At 42.3% G+C, this 22,306-nt stretch overlaps 1 protein-coding gene across 6 annotated transcripts in view; it reads left to right on the top strand.

Moving 5' to 3' along the window:
* ptprk (protein tyrosine phosphatase receptor type K) overlaps positions 1–22,306 on the top strand; it is a 607,729-nt gene that overhangs the window by 89,693 nt on the left and 495,730 nt on the right. The gene's annotated exons all lie outside the window — the stretch shown is intronic.

Below are 22,306 nucleotides of genomic sequence, written 5' to 3'. Positions count from 1 at the left end.
TCTATCTATCTCAGCCTTAAATATACACAAGGATTGTGCCTCCACAGCTCTTTGAGGCAAGGAGTTCCAAAGAGACACAACCCTCAGAAGAAATTCCTCCTCAACTCGGTCTTAAATTAGCATCCCTTTATTCTGTGTGTGTGTCCTCTGGTCCTAGACCCTCCCACGGGGGGGAACATCCTCTCAGCATTAACCCTGTCAAGCCCCTTAAGAATTCTTTTTGTTTCAGTGAGACCATCTTTCATTCTTCTAAATTCCAATGAGTAGAGTCCCACCCTGTTTAACCTTTCCTCATATAAGACGATTGCTCCACGCCAGGGATCATCCAAGTGAACCTTCTCTGAACTGCCTCCAATGAAATAATAACTTTCCTTAAATAAGGGGACCAAAACTGCTCTCAGTACTCCAGATGTGGCCTCACCAGTACCTTGTATAGTTTCATCAAGGCTTCTCTATTTTTACAGTCCAACCCCCTTGAAAAAAGGACCGATGTTCCATTAACCTTCCTGATTGCCTGCTGCACCTGTGTGCTAGCTTCCCTGTGTTTCATGGACAAGTACTCCCAGTTCCCTTCGCGTAACAGCTTCCTGCAATTGTTGTCCATTTAAATCTTTTGTTCTCCCTTCCAAAATGAACAATTTAACATTTTCCCCACATTATACTCCATTTGCCAATTTTTTGCCCATTTAACCTATCAATATCTCTTTGTAAACTGTTTGTATCCCTTTTGCAACTTGCCTTCCTGCCTATTTTTGTGTCATCTGCAAATTTGGCTATCATACATTCGCTCCCTTCCTCCAAGTTATTAATATATATTGTAAACAGTTGCGGTTCCGACTCTGATCCCTGTGGAACCCCATTGGTACAGGTTGCCAATCTGAAAAAGAACCCTTTATCTCCACTAGCTTTCTGTGCCCATTAGCCAATTCTCTATCTATGCCAATATATTACCTCCAACATCATGGGCTCTTATATCTTAACCTTTTGTGAGGTACCTTGTTGAGCACCTTCTGGGAGTCCAAGTACAACACATCTACTGGTTTCCCTCTATCCACTCTGGTTGAGACTTGTTCAAAAAAACTCGAATAAATTAGTCAGACACTATGTCCCTTTCAGGAAGCCATGCTGACTCTGCTTGATTAGATTATGATTTTCCAAATGTGCTGCTTTAATTAATAATTGATTCCAACAATAGATGTTAGGCTAATAGGCCTATAGTTGCCCTCTTTTTGCTTCCCTCCCTTTTTGAATAGGGGTGTCACTGACAGTTTTCCAATCCTCCGGTGCTGCTTCAGAATCCAAGAATTTTTGTAAAATTACAACCAATGCATCCACTACCTCTCCGGCTACTTTTAGGATCATACGATGCAAGCCATTAGGGCCAGGGGACTTAACTGCCTTTAGTTCGTCTAATACTACTAATCTAGTATTGGTGATGATGTTTAATTATTCCTCATTTTCTTATATTTAAACTCCTATCAGTTTATTATATCATCCTTCCCCCCCCCCCCCCCCCCCACTTCCCAGATGAGACTTTTAGACTCTGGAGGTGTCAAGTGGTGTGGGGAGAGAGTGGGAGTGTGGTATTGAGATCGAGAATCAGCCTGATCACATTGAATGGCAGAGCTAGCTCAATGGACCAAATGGCCTAATCCTGTCCCTACTTACATTTTCCTGTAAAGTATTTATTGACTTTTGAAATACAAGCTCAAACGTAACCCCTCAAGTTTTTCTTTGTTTGGTTTGTCTTTATCTGTAGCCCATAATGTGGTATTGTTTTTGATCATTTACACTGTGGCTAATAACTAACCAAGTCATTCCATATTGTTGTATTACTGTGTTTGGTATTGACAGTAGTAAGAGTAAAAGTTTCAGCAATCCATCCTGTGCACTCACTAAAATTTAAGACTTCACTGTCCACCATTGCAGCAATTTTAAAATTTTAGGACAATATTGAACAATTGCATTTTGAACATTTAATGTCGTTTATGCTTTAAAATAAAAATCAGTTTGCATTGTTGTGACACAATTTTGGGGTGTTGTCAACACCACTGGAATCTGGCATGTGAATTTGCAAAATATTTTGAAGTAGTGGTATGACTTGATGAGGTAATAAAGTAAATTGGATATAACTACACAATATTTAAGTTTCCAAATAGTCCATCAAGCCATCTGGAAGTTTCTAAAATATGTACCCAGACTGTGCTTAACTCAGAAAAACTCACGTCCAACGTTGGATTTGATTTCACGATTGGACAGCACTTACTGAACAATCCAGGGTGCACTAAAAATTACACTATCAACCAATTTAAGAACATCAGCTGGGCTCACAATGTGGCTCCCTTTTACTTGCTGGAAGGGACACAAATTCATGCACAGGGCCCTGTCCTCTGCAGGTAGAAAGAACAAGTCCAGACATTGAACCTTTTTTCAAAATTGTATGGGGGAAACAGCTGTTGCCCATTGCATTCACCATGACAATGCCTTGATCAATCAATCTATTTGCCACCCAATCTACATCCTTTCTCAGGCCATATAAATGGTTGTTTCCCTTGAAATTTAGTAGACTATAAAACAGAAAGTGCTAGTAAATGGGGTTAGTATAGATTTGGATTTGATAGTGACATAGACATGGTGGACCGAAGGGCCTGTTTCTGTGTTGTATGACTATTGCGCCTGTCTGGGTGCAGGACAAAAAGCTACAGTGTAATAACTTCATTTTCCCAGCAATTTGTAAAATGTTTTAAAATGCTGAATTGTGAGTGGAGTATGACTCTTCCAATGGTTTTTCAAACTTAGAATTTAACCACGTACTTTAACTAGGCTTTGGATTTCGCTGAGTGGTGCTTTGTTTTACCTGTATGAGAGCAACCCAGGTTATTGCTAAGTTTGGCGAGCTGAATATATGTCTGCAAGCAGTTTCCAAATACTTGTAGTCTAACTGTTCGCAAGGCATTTTGAATCTTCATAAACAAGTCTTGCAGAATTTTGTTGAGGATTGTTTGTTTCAGCAGTGCTTTGAAAATGCTGACTTTTAAAAACTCTGTTGCTTGGCTTGTTTTGCTAAATCTAAGCTTATGTATGAAACGAGCATCAAAGCTTTCTCTGTATGTAAAAGATCTGTTTTTCAAATAGCGTTTGAAGAATCCTTCTGTTCAATGATTTTGGTTCATGCTTTCTTAAGTCTTTATGAAAAGCTGAGCACGAGTGTAACTTGACTTTTAGACCTTTAATCATAAGGGAATTTGGGTGGTATAATCTTTATAAGATGGAAGTAACTTGATGCACAAATTATTAATAGGTGCTCTGAGTGGACAAAGTTGAAAGCCAAGTGCACCAATCATGAAGTGGTTCCCAGTAAGTGTAAAGCAGATGAAAATATATCAGTTCGCTAAGAGATTTTTGTCATGCCGTATAATTTTACAGATCTGAGGTGACACACATAGAATTGGCAAGGGACTGCAAGTCAGGTTTTTTGTTTGTTTCCTGAGTGAGCTTCTGGAAGTCTGATGTCTTTCAATTCGGGTTTCAGTACTTATTCTGTTCAATCTGATTTCTTTACACTGAGATAGACATGTAGACTTGGGCAAAGTAGGATTTTGAGGGCTGCTGCTGCTTCAGGGAAATCCAGTTTAAATGTACAGATGACAACCCCATGACCTCCACATCGAGAAATTAAAGGATGTAGGTGCTAGTTTTGATTTGATTTATTATTGTCACATGTATTGGTATGCAGTGAAAACTATTGTTTCTTGCACACTATACAGACAAAGCATACTGTACATAGAGAAGGAATCTGTCTGAGGAAGGAAAGGTAATGCCAGCTTGTTTATGCATAAGTTCAATGACAGGTTATTTAAGATGGTTTAAACTAGATTCAATGAGAAGTCTCACAACACCAGGTTAAAGTCCAACAGGTTTATTTGGTAGCACAAGCCACTAGCTTTCGGAGTGCTGCCCCTTCACCAGGTGAGTGGGAGTTTTGTTCACAAACAGGGCATATAAAGCCACCCACTCAACTTACAGAATGGTTGGAATGCGAGTCTTTACAGGTAATCAAGTCTTAAAGGTACAGACAATGTGAGTGGAGATAGGGTTAAGTACAGGTTAAAGAGATGTGTATTGTCTCCAGCCAGGACAGTTAGTGAGATTTTGCAAGCTCAGGCAAATTTCTGAGCATATTAACAAAGGGGTTGTGCTATTTGGAGACTGCTCTATATAATATAACTATCCAAATGTCAATTGGGGCACAATGTGAAGGGCACAAAATTCCTGAACTGTATTTAAGATAACTTTTTAGCCAACACATAACGAGCCCAACAAGAGGGGGCACAATTCTATATTTAGTGTTGAGAAATGAAGCTGGGCAAGTGGTTAAAGTGGCAGTGGGTGACCATTTCTAAGGTTGGGACCATAATGCAGTCAGATTTAGCGTCATTACGGAAAAGAACAAAGAACAGGAGTAAAAGTTCCAATTTGGGAAGACAAACTTTACAAAGCTGCAGGGCAAACTGGTGATAGTTAACTGGATGCAGGAACTAGAAAGAAAAAAAACATCAAATTAATGCGAGGCGAATGAACATAAGAATTAGAGCAGGAGTAGGTCATTTGGCCCTTCAAGCCTGCACTGCCATTCAAGTAGATCATGGCTGATATGACTGGATCTTTAACTCCACATTCCTGCCTACCTGCCATAACTTTTCACCACCTTGTTAATCAAGAATCTATCTACCTTTTCCCTTGTTGGACAAGGTATTAAATACAAAAGCAGGATGTAATGTTGGAACTTTATAATTCGCTGGTTAGGTCACAGCTGCAATTTTGTGTACAGTTCTGGTCACCACATTACAGGAAGGACAGAATTGCTCTGGCTCAAGTGCAGAGAGTTACAAGCACGTTGCCAGGGATTGAAAGTTGTATTTATGAGTAAGATTGGATAGTCTTGGTTTCTTTTCCTTGAAACAGAGAAGGCGAAGGGGTGACCTAATTGAGGTGCACATTTTAAGGAGTGGCATAGATAGCGTCGACAGGAAAGATTTGTTTCCCTTAGCTGAGGGGTCAATTACTAGGGAACAGAGTAATTGATAGAAGAATTGGAGTGGACATGAGGAAAAACATTTTCACCCAGAGGGGGTGGGTGTCTCAAATGCATTGTCTGAATTGGTGGTCGAGGCCGAAACGTACAACTCATATATTTAAAAGGAACTTGGATCTGCATCTGAAGTGGTGTAACCTACAAAACTACAGACCAGGTGCTGGAAAGAGGGATTAAAATGAGCAGCTAGTTTCTTTTTTCTCTGGCCACAGAGACACACTTTCTGCACCTAAACTTTTCTATGTTTGCAGTCGAAACAGACTTTTTAAAATTGCTGTGATGTTGTGGTTGACAAAGCATTGATATAATACTTGTTTGGATGATGCAGTTGACTTGCTACTCAGCTTTATCACTTAAAAGACCTTAAGCACCTGGTCTACCAAATGTTGAGTGATCTTCAATCCGGTAGTTCCTATCCACAATGGAATGTAGTAACTGTGATATCGGATTGAACTCACTGAACCTGGTACGATAGAACCCAATCGCTTCACTGAATCTTTATGCACAAAGATGTTTTATGAATAGCTGATAAGAAAAATTGTATGTTTTGGAAATACATTATAGATAATAGCAATGGAATGTATGCCTCTTGGGCTGGAGTATTGGTTTCGAGTTATTTCATTTTTAAGACTTTTGCATGCCATTCTGTTTTAGATTGATACAAATATTAACCATTATACTTCTGTCCAATCAAGTCCCTTGTTTTCCCCCATGTAGTAATATGAATCTGCTGACTTGTTAGCTACAGGACAAAACAGTGACATCAACTTGCTGCTTCCGTTATCTATAGAGTGCTCCCTTTCTCTTCTCAGAATCTCAGAATTTGTACAGTACAGAGGGAGACCATTCAGCCCATCAAGTCTGCAATGGCTCAGAGCATTCTACTTAATCCCACTCCCTGCCTTATTCTTCCCATAACCTTGCACATTGTTTCTTGTCAGATAGCAATCCAATTCTCTTTGGAATACCCTGATCAAATCTGCCTCCTCCACCTTCTTGGGGTTGGGGATCAATGACAACGTTGATCTATCCTGTCAAATACACAAGTGTTTATTTCCACAAGAAATATTTCAGATTCTTGCAGTTTCCGGTATTGATACATTAAATGTTCTTGGTGTTCAACGTTTTTATTGGGAGATTCCAAAAAGGAGTTTTTAAAAAAAAAATTGAATGTTATGCTTTTTGACACATTCTACTGTCACTATCAGGTTCATTGCTTCTAAATAATGTATAGTGAATGAATGAGCATGAGGTGTCATGCTGAGTGGCACACCTTGGTTCTGGGGGTATGAGAGGCCACAGGGGATGGATGTGGGACATGATGAGTATCTTTTGAACTTGCCTTTCAAAAGTTTCCTCATGCAAACTCTGGTTCACTACACTTTGAGGTGTTAGATACCACTCTTTGAAAACGTAGGCCGACTGCAGGCAAATTGTGGACATGCAAATATCTGCAATGGAGCCAACCACGTTGAGAGTGCAGGGTCTGGGCTTGTGGTCCAAACCAGCCTGCGCTCTTAAAAGGCATACCTGAAAATTAGAAACCCCGAGAATTGGTTTGGAATTCCTAGGATTGGGACCTGCCCACCTGCCATTTTTTAAGGTCTCTTAAGTCATCCTGACTTGGTGAAAGTGCAGCTCTAAATCTCAGTTGAGGCAAAATAACCTCAGCGTCTTGTACTGACAAACCAGCCAAGGAATGTTAACAATATATCATTAAATTCACAAAAGTCAGTTACAAACTTTGAATTATTTTACCTTGACTGTTGTTGATTAAAGTGCAATAGTGGGAATTCCACACGGATCACGGTAACGCATTTCCAGAATCAATCTGCAGCATTTATAGCAAAAGTAACTGAATTTATTTCTTAACATTGTCATTTCAATATGTATTTTCTGTGATCCCAGAAAGAGATGTAACCATTGGATGTGTAATTAAAAACCGTCAAGTTCATCATCATCTGATCCAGATTCATAAAATACCCTTTTTAAGATGCACATTCTTTTTAATGTAACTACTTCAGCGCAATGGCAGCAGCAGTGACTATGAAGGAAATTCACTTAAAACAAAAAAGCTCTGGTTGTCTGTGTAATGACTTCTTACTAGTACTGTTCTGGGTCCTATAATTGCAGATAAAAACATTATGGCATGACGCACGTTATTGCAGTTGATACACATTTATAATGGAATACGCATTTTTAACTTGTGAAGTACTAGTTCTTTAAATAAACTTTTCAACCTTGGTGTTGTTGATCAGCCTTCAATCCTGATGCATTCATACTGAGGAACGGGAGTAGCTCATTCAGCCCGCCAAGCATACTCCACCATTCAGTGCTATCATAGCTGATCATCCAAATGCCTTTTTCCTGTATTATCTCCCTATTCCTTTGTCATTGATATTTAGAAACTGACCAATCTCTATTTTATACGTACTCAGTGACTGAGCCTCCATAGCTCTGTAGGGTAGAGAATTCCAAAGATGCACAAAGCTCTGAGTAAAGAAATCTCTCCTCATCTCTGCCCCAAGTGGCTTGCCCCTTATTTTGAAATTGTTCCCTTGTCCCAGATTCTCCCAGTAAGAACTCTCTCAAACACAAACAGGGCATATAAAGACACAAACTCAATTTACAAAATAATGGTTGGAATGTGAGTCTTTACAGGTAATGAAGTCTTAAAGGTACAGACAATGTGAGTGGAGAGAGGGTTAAGCACAGTTTAAAGAGATGTGTATTGTCCCAAGACAGGACAGTTAGTGAGATTTTGGAAGCTCGGGCAAGTCGTGGGGGTTACAGATAGTGTGACATGAACCCAAGATCCCGGTTGAGGCCGTCCTCGTGTGTGGAACTTGGCTATCAGTCTCTGCTCAGCGACTCCGCGCTGTCGTGTGTTGTGAAGGCCGCCTTGGAGAACGCTTACCCGAAGATCAGAGGCTGAATGCCCGTGACTGCTGAAGTGTTCCCCAACAGGAAGAGAACACTCTTGCCTGGTGATTGTTGAACGGTGTTCGTTCATTCGCTGTCGTAGCGTCTGCATGGTTTCCCCAATGTACCATGCCTCGGCACATCCTTTCCTGCAGTGTATCAGGTAGACAACGTTGGCCGAGTTGCAAGACTATGTGCCGTGTATCTGGTGGATGGTGTTCTCACGTGAGATGATGGCATCCGTGTCGATGATCCGGCACGTCTTGCAGAGGTTGCTGTGGCAGGGTTGTGTGGTGTTGTGGTCACTGTTCTCCTGAAGGCTGGGTAGTTTGCTGCGGACAATGGTCTGTTTGAGGTTGTGCGGTTGTTTGAAGACAAGAAGTGGGGTGTGGGGATGGCCTTGGCGAGATGTTCGTCTTCATCAATGACGTTGAAGGCTCCGGAGAAGATGCCATAGCATCTCTGCTCCGGGGAAGTACTGGACGACGAAGGGTACTCTGTCCACCGTGTCCTGTGTTTGTCTTCTGAGGAGTTCGATGCGATTTTTTGCTGTGGCACGTCAGAACTGTCCATCGATGAGTCGAGCGCCATATCCTGTTCTTATGAGGGCATCTTTCAGCGTCTGGAGGTGTCTGTTGTGATCCTCCTCATCTGAGCAGATCCTGCATATATGGAGGGCTTGTCCATAGGGGATGGCTTCTTTAACGTGTTTAGGGTGGAAACTGGAGAAGTGGAGCATCGGGAGGTTATCTGTGGGCTTGCGGTACAGTGGAAGTGCTGAGGTGACCGTCCTTGATGGAGATGCGTGTGTCCAAGAATGCAACCGATTCCGGAGAGTAGTTCATTCTCCCACCAGTAGATGCTCCCACCAGAGGAAACATCTTAGCTGCATATACCTTGGTTATCCCTTTAAGTGTTTTTTAAGTTTCAATGAGATCACTTCTCATTCTTGGAAACTCAAGAGAATACAGGCCAAGTTTCCCCACTCTCTTCGTAGTGGTCCTGCCTTCTTGGGAATAGGTCTATGAATCTTCATTGCACTCTCTCTGTGGCAATAATATCCTTCCTAAGGTAAGGGGACCAAAAATACACAGTGCTCACAAGTGCAGTCTAACCAAGGTCGGTACAATTGAAGCAAGATTTTGCTCCTCCTATACTCTCGTCCTCTTGTAATAAAGGCTAACATATCATTAGCCTTCCTAATTGCTTGCTGCACCTGCAAGTTAGCTTTCAGTGATTTATTGACGAGGATACCCAGGTCTCGTCATATATCTACACCTAATCTCTCACCATTTAAAAAATATTCTGCACATCTGTTCCTCCAACCAGTAGATAATCTCTCATTTTTCCTCATTATATTCCGTCTGCCAAGTTCTTGCCCACTCACTAAGTCAGTCCAAATCCCTTTGAAGTTGCTTTGCATCTTCCTCATAACATACATTTCCACCCAGCTTTGTGTCATCTGTGAATTGCAAATATTACATTTGATTCCTACCTCCAAATTATTCATCATATTGTGAATAGCGTGGCCCCCGAGTACTGACCTTTGCAGTATCCCACTAATCGCAGTCTGCCAATGTGAGAATGGCCCCTTTTATTCCTGCTGTTTTCTGCCTGTTAATTGAACTTAATCCATGCCAGTACATTACCCCTCATCTCGTGTGTTTTAATTTTACTAACCAACCTCCTGTTGGGGACTTTAGGAAAAACTTTCTGAAGATCCAAGTACACTGTGCCGATTAACAATTTTGATCGTAACATCCTCAAATACTAAACTCCAATGCGTTCATCCAAGATGATTTCCCATTTATAAATCCATGTTGACTATGCCCATGCTCAATCAGATTCTTATCCATGTGTCTATTTATCATATCCTTGATAATAGATTCCAGCATTTTCCCCAGTGCCGATGTCAGGCTAACCAGTTGGCTAAACACCAGCCTGGTTTTGATCCAGCAACAACCTCCCTTCATCTGGTTTAACTTGTTTTTACATCATAGAATCATAACATCCCTACAGTGCAGAAGGAGGCCATTCGGCCCATTGAGTCTGCACTGACTGCCATCCCACCCAGGCCCTACATTGCACAACTTCCTTTAGTTCTGCTCACATCCTCCAAATAAATGGGTAACCATATGGGTCCTAGCTATCCTTGTCTTTTGGGATGGTGGAGGGGGGAACATACCTTATTCCAGTCCTACTTAGGGGGTGCATCTCTATCACCACTTTTTCCAATATATTCATGACTGTATTGATGTGTCTCACTCTGAAGTGGAAAATTTTATTAACTTTATTTCAAATTTTCATCCTCTCTCAGCTTCACATGATCCATCATACCGGTCTTATCTTTCCTTCCTTCCTCAGCCTATCTGAGAAATCAACCAATATTCACTATGAGCCTGTCGACGCTCGTAGCTACCCTGACTGCAATGAGTGGCTTGGGAGTACAGGACTTGACGTGTGCTGTCCAAGCTTCACAACAGGACAGCATCGCAAGAATAATAAACTTCCAAGGGAACAACAATTTATGTGCAAGTTAGCATGCTTATTGGTTGGCAAGTGGACTCCAACTCGTGGAGGCTTTGCCATGGGAAATGCAGCAGGGACCCCACCTCCCCAGCTGCTGTTTAGGGCAAGTTAACTCTGGTCAAGTGTTGCAATGGGGAATACACCAGTGAACAGTTGTCCCCTAAGCTTTTGTTTAGTTGAATAAGGCTGGACACATAATTTCGACTTGCAAAGGACAGAACCCTGCATATGAATATATGTAGCTTCTAGAGCGCATAATAGAGCCACATTGTGAGCACCCTTTTGTATAAGTAGTTGGTCCCATTGGAATCTGCTATTCTGGTGATTTTTGTCCTGATGCGTGCAAGACAAAAAGCTTTGACAACATATCTCTTGAACTGAACTTCCCCACTCTGCAGTCTGTTAAGATTCTTCCATTTTCCCAGTTTCTCCAACTCTGTTGCATTTTCTACGCTGGCACCTCTGATATATTTTCCTTGTTCCTAAACTGAGGATTTCATCCCCCCCTTCACCTCACCACTGTGATTGGCAGAATTCGCAACCATTTTATGTACTTATAGTCTCATCCATTCCCCTCCCTTCGAGAACTATGATAGTGTGAGGGTACAAAGACCTCACAGTGTATGTTTTGATAAATATTTTGTTATTTCTGTAAAAATAGAATTGGACAAAGACCTTTAAAAATGGTTGAATCTGTGACCCCGCCAAACAAAAGAAGCTACCTGGCATTATTGGGGAAGCTGGCACATCATTATGTCTGAGAAGCCACTAACTGCAGAAGCCAAATTCAAAGAGAGCTATACAAAGGCCATCTGCATTTCATAACCCAGGCTGACAAACAGGAGTCTTTTCATCTGCTAGGAATAAGGGCCTCACAACCTCCTTTTCAAATCTTAATGATTAAGACATTTAACAATCTCGGGGAACCAGAGATCCCTTGTCAAATTTAGTGTGGAGCGGTGGGAGTTATGTGACACCGTCCTCTGGTTTGTGGAACCAGTAATGTTGCCTTGCTGATCTGTGAAGCTCAGTCTGCTGTTTAACACCTGAATAGCAGGTCATCCCAAAGGAGCTCTGAACCATGTTGGGCACCTGGTCCCATCTCGCCAGCCTTTGCTGCAAGTTTGTACCATCACCTAGAAGACCTGATTCATCTCTGCATTTCCATCTCATTATGTGAACGACACATCACTGGAAAAGTGACTTTTACAATGTTGGTTTTCAACTCTGTGAACTTTGGACTTTGATCTTGGACTCTGAAATAAGTGAAACAATATTTCTTTTCTCTGTGATCTATGTATTTTCTCTTCCTCTCTTTACTGTCTGAATACAAGGGGCTTTGTGAACTCTCTTGCATTTTCAGTAGGTCCAAATAAACTAGCCCCTTGAGTTTATCTTTCTATCTCGGGTTTGCTGTGGGGTCATGAATAGAATATTGGATTGCATCAAAACTTAGAGTTTAGGAAATTCACCATTGCTTATAAAAAGCAAAACAAACACCTTTTGGTTTGCAGATGGATGGTAAGAGGAGAAATTAGTGCTGTTAAAATTAGTCCTTCCTGCCTGTAACATGCATTTGCTCGAGCTTCACCTTCGACCCCACCAGTCGCCGTATTTGATGTTTCATTTTCCATCACATGTAGTATAATGCCACTACCAAACACATCCTCCCCACACCTTCTGTTTTAGCATTCCCAAGGGGCCATTCCGTCAACGACACCCTGGTCCACTTCAGTTACTGCCAAGAGCACTTCCTTTTCCTACAGGATCTTTCTGTGCAAGAGAAGCAATACCTGTCCCTTTACAACATCCATTCTCCCCAAACTAGGCCCCAAATACTCCTTGAAGTGAAACCATGATTTGCCTCATGTAATTTGGTATTCTGAATTTGCTGTTCAGTGTCATTTACTCTACCTTAGAGCTATCAAATGCTGATTGGAAAACCACATTGAAGAAAACCCCTGCTCAGTCTCCAAGCATGGCTGAGCTTCCTGTCATATCAATTCTCCACCTTGCTCCCACTCTGATCTTTCTGTTCTTGGCTTGTTGCAGTTTTTGAATGAAACTTAATCTAAGCTTGTGGAAACAGCACCTTTATCTTTTAACTGGATAATTTTGCAACCTTCTGCATTCAACGTTGAGATCAATAATTCTAAATCATAACTTCTGTCATTTCTTTTTGTAGTTCTTGCTAACTTTTCCCCTTGTTTCTTAATTCCTTTACTTTGCATTAGATTGCCCCTATCCTGCTATTCACATCACCTCCAGACACATTGGTGATAGGAGAAATCCAATTGATGCTTTTGGAGAGATGAAGATTAGAGAAGAAAGGCAATTTATTTTGGTACCAAATAAACAAACAACAGCTAGTAAGTTTTACCAGTGGGATGTTGTAACACTCTTGTTGATGGGCAATAATATTGGATCCCAAACTGAACTACATTTGAAGAGAAATATAGCATGCAAATAAACACTGAAAATGTCAGGTACTGCAGTTGCTTAGTGATTAACTGGAGATCAAAAATATTTGCATGCATTATATGTCTAGATAACTGAACTGTGAATATTGTATGTTATGATCCCCACAGAGACTGATATTTTAAAAAACATGAATTTTCTCAGTTACTGGCACACTGAATCGGACAAAATTTCACGTTTTAAGACTTTGATTGTAACAAATAAATTGAAGTCAACATGAACTAAACATTGCAGGCAACTAATATGCCAACTTAAAAGATATTTTCCCATAAAGAAATTAATATAACTGGCCAGGCCACATTTGCGTACTGTGTTCTCACCAACATCCTGCTTGATTAACATAAAAACAGTCTCTCCTTCTTCATGTTACAGCAGTCACTGTTTTCAGTCTTTATGTTGAAGATTCTCTGGCTGATTTGATCTGATTTATTATATTTTACACGTGATACTTTTCACTGTATATTATTGCTGCTTGTGTGCTATACAGACAAAGCACACTGTACATAGAGAAGGAAGCAGAGAGTGCAGAGTGTATTGTTGCAGTCATAGCTAGGGTGTAGAGAAAAATAAACTTAATGCGAGATGGATTCATTCAAAAGTCTGGCAGCAGGGGAGAAGCTGTTCTTGAGTCGGTTGGTACGTGTGCTCAGACCTTGGTATCTTTTTCCCAATGGAAGAAGGTGGAAGGGAATATACCTGGGGTCCTTAATTATACTGGCTGCTTTTTCAAGGCAGCGGGAAGTGTAGACAGTGTCAAGGGGGGTGGGAGGCTGATGTGAATGACGGACTGGGCTTCGTTCATGATCCTTTGTAATTTCTTGTGGTCTTGGACAGAACAGGAGCCACACCAAACTATGATACAACCAGAAAGAATGCTTTCTATGGTGCATCTGTAAAGGTTGGTGAGAGTTGCTGTGGCCATGCCAAATTTACCTGGGAGAGTCTGTTCAGCAAGATTGCCTCCCTCGCTTGTCTAAGGGTGAAAACTGGCACTTCAGTTTCTGAGAGTTTCAACAGTGGCCTCCTTCCCCATGGCAATTGAATTACATGGGCCTGTTTCTAGGCAGATTTCCATACAAGTTGCCATCCTCCATTCCAGGTCATTCGATTTTGCCTCGAGTTAAAATATGACAGTTTAAACATAATCAGCTTATAAAGAGTTGTATTCGTAATGAATGGAAAATTGATCTAATGCATAATTTGATAGAATTTTCCTTATTAGGCAAAAATCATAATTATCATTCCATCATGCAAAATACACTTGGGCCTCCTTTGTTGTGGTAGATATTGTTAATCCTGTACATTGGTGGATGATTTGTTTTGAGACCATGATCATTCTTTAAATTACTTTTGGACAGATGCACATCTGGTTCCAATTATTCACTTACAGTTTATAGGAAGCACAGATAGTTCCTCACTAACAATGAAGTATTTCACAATCCTTGAATGGTATTATGTTTGCACCTTGTAACAACACCCTTGATGATTATTCATGTATTGCTGCTCTTCATCTGTGCTCTAATATTGCAAGATTAGGTTACCAGGAATTTTACAACAAAAGGCACAGATGCTCTCAAACAAAAGTTCCTCCTGATATTTTTCATTCACAAGTTGAGTGTTAACATAGAAGGATTCATGCAGTTCACATAAGAAGCTGTCAACAGTTAATTCTTTGTTTGTCATAGAATCCTTACCGTGCAGAAGGAGGCCATTTGGCCCATTGAGTCTGCACTGATCAGAATTCCACCCAGGCTCAATCCCCGTAAACTTACATATTTACCATGCTAATCCCCCTGACACAAAGGGGCAATTTATCATGGTCAATCAACCTAACCCGCACATGTTTGGAGTATGTAAGCTACTGCAGTGAACAGATAAAAATGCTTCCCATTTTAAGGTGAACCAGCCAGTCATCTGAGAAGGGGCAGTTGGATTTCATGGGAAGACATCAGGACTCAAATTGCAGAAGTTGATCTGGAACTTAAAATTAAGTAAGAAGTTTAACAACACCAGGTTAAAGTCCAACAGGTTTATTTGGTAGCAAAAGCCACACTAGCTTTCGGAGCTGCAAGCCCCTTCTTCAGGTGAGTGGGAATTCTGTTCACAAACAGAGCATATAAAGACACAAACTCAATTTACATGAATAATGGTTGGAATGCGAATACTTACAACTAATCAAGTCTTTAAGAAACAAAACAATGTGAGTGGAGAGAGCATCAAGACAGGCTAAAAAGATGTGTATTGTCTCCAGACAAGACAGCCAGTGAAACTCTGCAGGTCTCGGCAACTGTGGGGGTTACAAATAGTGTGACATGAACCCAATATCCCGTTTGAGGCCATCCTCGTGTGTGCGGAACTTGGCTATCAGTTTCTGCTCAGCGACTCTGCGCTGTCATGTGTCGCGAAGGCCGCCTTGGAGTTTCTACAAAGATGCAAGAAAGCAGGCAAGATACCGAAAGGACTGCGGATCACGAACCCACTCAGGTCAACCTATAACACAGACTACGCTGAGAGACTTTGCTGTCGCACCTCTCTCACCCTCCTCAACCACCTCATACACCAACTCTACAGCAAACGCCGCAGCCTGGAAACCAAGATAGAGTTCATATTCTCAACTTGCGCTCAGGATGCAGACCAGCTGCGAAACTCTGCCAAGCAGACGAGACAAAGGAGCTACACCATCTACATGCTCACCAAGAACAGGAAACTTGAGAAACTCGGCATCTCCACCAGCAGCAGCCAAGCCTCCCCCCGTACCACAGTAGAAAACAGTACCACTGCAGGGAAGTCCATTGTCAACTTGTCCGACGACACACTTCAACCAGATGAAATCGAAGTTCTCAGCCAAGGGCTTAATTTTTGCCCCACCACCAAAATAGACCCCATCAGTCTCGCAGCAGACACAGAGGAATTCATCAGGCGAATGAGGCTGAGGGAGTTCTTCCACAAACCCCAAGAGGCCAACAACGAACGCAATGAGACAGCCAATGAACCGGAACAGCCGACAGAGAGATCCGCAATGCATCCGAAGAGGAAAGAGTCGAATTGGACTCCTCCGGAAGGCCGCTGCCCTCGACTTGACATGTATGCCCAAGCCGTCAGGAGGTGCGTCAACACCAAATTCATCAGCCGCACTCACAAGACAGCCCCGAACATCACCCAAGCACAACGTAACGCCATCCACGCTCTCAAGACCAACCGCAACATTGTCATCAAACCAGCAGACAAAGGAGGGGCCATCGTCATACCGAACAGAACGGATTACTGCAAAGAAGTGTACCGACAACTCAACAACGAGGAACACTACAGACAGTTACCTGCAGATCCGACCAAAGAACACACCCGTCAACTCAACACTCTGATCAAGACCTTTGATCCGGACCTTCAGAACACCCTCCGTGCTCTCATCCCACGTACTCCCCGCGTTGGAGATCTCTACTGCCTCCCGAAGATACACAAGGCAAACACACCCGGCCGTCCCATCGTATCGGGCAATGGGACCCTGTGCGAGAACCTCTCCGGCTATGTCGAGGGCATCCTGAAACCCATTGTACAAAGAACCCCCAGCTTTTGTCGCGACACGACGGACTTCCTACAGAAACTCGGCACACATGGAGCAGTTGAACCAGGAGCGCTCCTCGTCACAATGGATGTCTCGGCACTCTACACCAGCATCCCCCATGACGATGGCATTGCTGCAACGGCCTCAGTGCTCGGCGCCAACAACTGCCAGTTTCCAGATGCAATTTTACATCTCATCCGCTTCATCCTGGACCACAATATCTTTACCTTCAACAACCAGTTCTTCATCCAGACACACGGAACAGCCATGGGGACAAAATTCGCACCTCAATATGCCAACATCTTCATGCACAGGTTCGAACAAGACTTCTTCACCGCATGGGACCTTCAACCGATGCTATACACTAGATACATCGATGACATTTTCTTCCTTTGGACTCATGGTGAACAATCACTGAAATAACTCTATGATGACATCAACAAGTTCCATCCCACCATCAGACTCACCATAGACTACTCTCCGGAATCGGTTGCATTCTTGGACACACGCATCTCCATTTAAGGACGGTCACCTCAGCACCTCACTGAACCGCAAGCCCACGGATAACCTCACGATGCTCCACTTCTCCAGCTTCCACCCTAAACACGTTAAAGAAGCCATCCCCTACGGACACAGGATCTGCTCGGATGAGGAGGATCGCAACAGACACCTCCAGACGCTGAAAGATGCCCTCATAAGAACAGGAAATGGCGCTAGACTCATTGATCAACAGTTCCAACGCGCCACAGCGAAAAACCGCACCGACCTCCTCAGAAGACAAACACGGGACACAGTGGACAGAGTACCCTTCGTTGTCCAGTACTTCCCCGGAGCGGAGAAGCTACGGCATCTCCTCCGGAGCCTTCAACATGTCATTGATGAAGACGAACATCTCGCCAAGGCCATCCCCACACCCCCACTTCTTGCCTTCAAACAACCGCACAACCTCAAACAGACCATTGTCCGCAGCAAACTACCCAGCCTTCAGGAGAACAGTGACCATGACACCACACAACCCTGCCACAGCAACCTCTGCAAGACGTGCCGGATCATCAACACAGTTGCCATCATCTCACGTGAGAACACCATCCACCAGGTACACGGTACCTACTCTTGCAACTTGGCCAATGTTGTCTACCTGATACGCTGCAAGAAAGGATGTCCCGAGGCATGGTACATTGGGGAAACTATGCAGACGCTGCGACAATGGATGAATGAACACTGCTCAACAATCACCAGGCAAGAGTGTTCTCTTCCTGTTGGGGAGCACTTCAGTGGTCACAGGCATTCGGCCTCTGATATTCGGATAAGCGTTCTCCAAGGCGGCCTTCGCGACACACGACAGCGCAGAGTCGCTGAGCAGAAACTGATAGCCAAGTTCCGCACACACGAGGACGGCCTCAACCGGGATATTGGGTTCATGTCACACTATTTGTAACGCCCACAGTTGCGTGGACCTGCAGAGTTTCACTGGCTGTCTTGTCTGGAGACAATACACATCTTTTTAGCCTGTCTTGATGCTCTCTCCACTCCCATTGTTTTGTTTCTTAAAGATTGATTAGTTGTAAGTATTTGCATTCCAACCATTATTCATGTAAATTGAGTTTGTGTCTTTATATGCTCTGTTTGTGAACAGAATTCCCACTCACCTGAAGAAGGGGCTTAGAGCTTCGAAAGCTTGTGTGGCTTTTGCTACCGAATAAACCTGTTGGACTTTAACCTGGTGTTGTTAAACTTCTTACTGTGTTTACCCCAGTCCAACGCCGGCATCTCCACATCATGACTTAAAATTAAAGCAGAGCAGCTAGAGTTTTTGCCTTTTTAAAAATTGGTTTCTCTTTCTGCCACTCTCACTTGAGCTTATGCGCTCTCATAGTCTGAACTGGTATCCATCTTGAACTGTTAAAATTGTGGCTCTTCACAAGATTTTTGGGGTACGTAGGCTGGCTGAGCTGTAACAAAATGGCTTTAAGGATTGAACAAGAGTCCAGTGATTTAGGATCTATGGACAATCAGTTTGTTTTGTTTCAGAAAGTTTGCTGTACAACAGTAATAACTGAATCACTGATGTTAAACGGGTACACGGTGGCACAGTGCCTCTCAGTGCCAGGAACCCGGGTTCGATTCCTGGCTTTGGTCACTGTCTGTGTGCAATTTGCATGTTCTCCCCATGTCTGCGTGGATTTCCTCTGAGTGCACCGGTTTTGTCCCACAGTCTGAAAGATGTGCTGGTTAGGTGCATTGGCCATGCTAAATTCTCCCTCCGTGTACCTGAACCAGCGCTGGAGTGTGCCGACAACATTGCAGTGTTAATGTAAGCCCACTTGTGGCACGAATAAATAAAGTTTAGCATATTCCACTTGGGTTGTAGCATGGCTGTAGTAAACATCAGAAAAGGCAAACTGGGTCCTGGACTACCTGTGAGCATTGTCATGTGAGATCTGCTTTGGCCAATTGAGTCGCCCAGACTCGACGTTGGCTCTGTTCTCTCTCCACAGATGCTGTCAGGCCTGCGGAGATTTGTCGGCATTTTCTATTTTTGTTTTGGATTCCAGCATCCACAGTAATTTGCTTCTTTCCTAATAAGAAAGATGTTTGTTTTTCATTATGTACAGTGAACTGTATCGTAAAATAAACTCTTCAGTTAATCTCATTGCCTGATAATTGTACTGAATTGATAAGTGGTCATTTTAGTTCTAAATCTGCCCATTTATCAAATTTAAATCTATTACACTCACCATATTAATTAACATTTAAGATTACCTGCGAGCAGAACGTTTGGGAGCTTTGTCAAAAATGTGAAATTCTTTTTGAAATAATATATAGATTTACTTTTGAGGAAGGAGATTAGATTCTAGCTGAATAGAATAGATTAATTAAAAGTGAAACTGCACCTTCATATCCAATGAAAAACAAAAGGTAGATGGAGTTGAGTCACGTTACCTCATAAATATGTAGAATTGAAAAGTGATAGCTATCAGGATAGATTGAAAAAGATGTGGCTCTCTTCTCTCAGAGAGGGCGAATGGATGATGTGATAAAGATCTTGGGATTTGCTAGGGTAGAAATAGAGATGTTTCCACTTGTGGGGGAGTTTGAAACTTAATAATCAGAATATAGTTGCTAACAAATCCAATAAGGAATTCAGGAGAAACTTATTTGGAACTTGTTACTACACAAAGTGGTTGAGGTAATACCATTGATGCATTTAAGGTGAAGCCAGATAATTAGATGAAGGAAAACAGAATAGGATATGTTGATGCAGCTTGTGTAGTATGGGTACACTCAGTGCTGTTAGGAAGGGGATTCCAGGATTTTGACCCAGCAACAGTGTAGGAACGGTGCTCTCGTTCCAAGTCAGGATGATGTGTGGCTTGATGTTCCCACGCATCTGCATCTTTTGTCTTTCTAGGTGATGGAGGTTGTGGGTTTGGAAGGTGCTGTTGAAGGAGCCTTGGTGAGTTCCTGTCATGCATCTTGTAGATTGAATGCACTGCTGCCAGTGGTAGAGGGAGTGAATGTTGAAGGTGATGGATGGAGTGCCAATCAAGCGAGAGCTGCTTTGTCCTGGATAATGTTGAGCTTTTCCTATGCTGTTGGAGCTGCATTCATCCAGCTAAATTCTATATGTAGTACAGAGAATTGCATAAAATGGAATTAAATTATTTGGAACCCACAGCATGCAAACAGCCCATTCAGTGCAGCTGCTCTGTCCTGGACTCAAAATGTTAGCTCTGTCCTGTCTCCACCCAAGTCGTCAGATCTGCTGAGGTTTTCCAGCATTTTTCATTTTTGTTTCCGATTCCAGCATCCGCAGTAATTTGCTTTTATGCTCTGTGCTGCTGTTTATTCTTGAAAAGAATCTCTGCCCACTCAAGTTAACTCTTCACACCCTTCACCCCATATCGTCTATTCACTTCTTTGTTGTGAATACATGAACTTTCCTTTAATGGCATCAGTGTTGCCTTTTGCACGCATGGCATATGACAAGTTTGAGATGAAACAAAATAAATTCCTCTTCATCTATGGTACAGATAAGTGGAAGAATTAATATCAGTTGCGATTTATTGTCAGTGTAGCATTGTCATCAGATTCATACCATTTGCTAAAACTGGTAATGTGTTAGGTAATCAAACTTGATAAATCATATACAGATGCTTAGAATTTGAAATGGAAAAGAAACAGGAAATTCTGGAATTGGGTTAGATAAGAATCTGTGGAAGGAATGTACATTGTTATTTTCAGGCAAATACTCTTCGCAATGGTCACAACGGTGCAGACTTGATGGGCCGACTGGTCTCCTTCTGCACTGACATAGAATAGAATCCATACAGTACAGAAAGAGGCCATTTGGCCCATCGAGTCTGCACTGACCACAATCCCACCCAGGCCCTACCCCCATATCCACCCACTAATCCCTCTAACCTACGCATCTCAGGACACTAAGGGCAATTTTTAGCATGGCCAATCAACCTAACCGGCACATCTTTGGACTGTGGGAGGAAACCGGAGCACCCGGAGAAAACCCACACAGACACGAGGAGAATGTGCAAACTCCACACAGACAGTGACCCAAGCCGGGAATCAAACCCAGGTCCCTGGAGCTGTGAAGCAGCAGTGCTAACCACTGTGCTACCGTGCCGTCCCGTGGGGTTCTATGATTCAATGGGGAGTAAGTTATAGATAAGTAGCATTTAAAAAGGAATCTAATGAATGGGAGGGGAGCATAGACACGGACAAAAGTAGAATCAATCTGTGCTTAAGGAAGAAATAGGAATAATTAAATGGCCCAAGTGGTATGAACCTGAGGCAATGGAAAGCACTGTTGGAGATGGGAGTGTCTGAGTAGTTGAGGCAGTGGTGAGTATGCAGGCAAAGCGGCAAATACTTTAGCAGCCAGAGAGAAATAAAATGAAAACTGGCTGAAGGGTGGGAAAAACACCTGATGCTAGTAAAGGAGTTATATCAAAGAGGGAAGGATATCCTTGCACTCTTTTGGGGCAAATGCTATATCTAATTTGTATCATTTAATTGAATTCCGAAACTAAGTATGAATTAGTCAAATTTGGAATGACTGATCGAGGAGGGGAAGTGCAGTCGAAGGAGTTTGGTTAATTCCTTTTGAGCTATGTATATATGTGGCAGAATATCCCTCGATAACATTTAATAGTGATCAATGCAAAGTTTTAAACATGGAAGCTTGAAGTGGGTGATGCACACCATGCTTGAAGGATAGAATAGCTAAGCAGGAATTTGAAGGAAGCCTGGTAGGCTCAATCATTGCAGTGCAGCAATCAATAAAGCATATAAAAGCTGAACTGTATGACCAAATGTAACTGAGAAAAACTGTGATTAAAACTGCTCAGGCCACATTTACGTATTCCGTTCAGTTCCAATCGCAAGAGAAAAAGGCATTCAGGTACTTGAGGCTGTGAGTAGAAAATACCCTAACCTCAAGAGGCATAGGCTTATGAGAAAATACTGCAGAAAATTGGACTTGTCAGTCAAAGGTCGTGTTTAAGAGATGATCATCTATTCGGTAGTTATAGGGATGGCAAAGTTAAATTGGAATATTACTGTAAAGTGACAGTTTGACAAGAACATGGGCTCTAACTGATGGAAGGTAAATTTAAGATTGCTAACAGGAAATAACTTTTTCACAGTGTGTTCAACACTTGGAATTGACTTCCAGACACGATTGGTGTGGAATGTTTAGAGGG

This window comes from Mustelus asterias, chromosome 5, assembly GCF_964213995.1.
Source record: "Mustelus asterias chromosome 5, sMusAst1.hap1.1, whole genome shotgun sequence".
Classification (NCBI taxonomy): Eukaryota; Metazoa; Chordata; class Chondrichthyes; order Carcharhiniformes; family Triakidae; genus Mustelus; species Mustelus asterias.
This window is presented reverse-complemented; position numbering and strand designations above follow the sequence as displayed.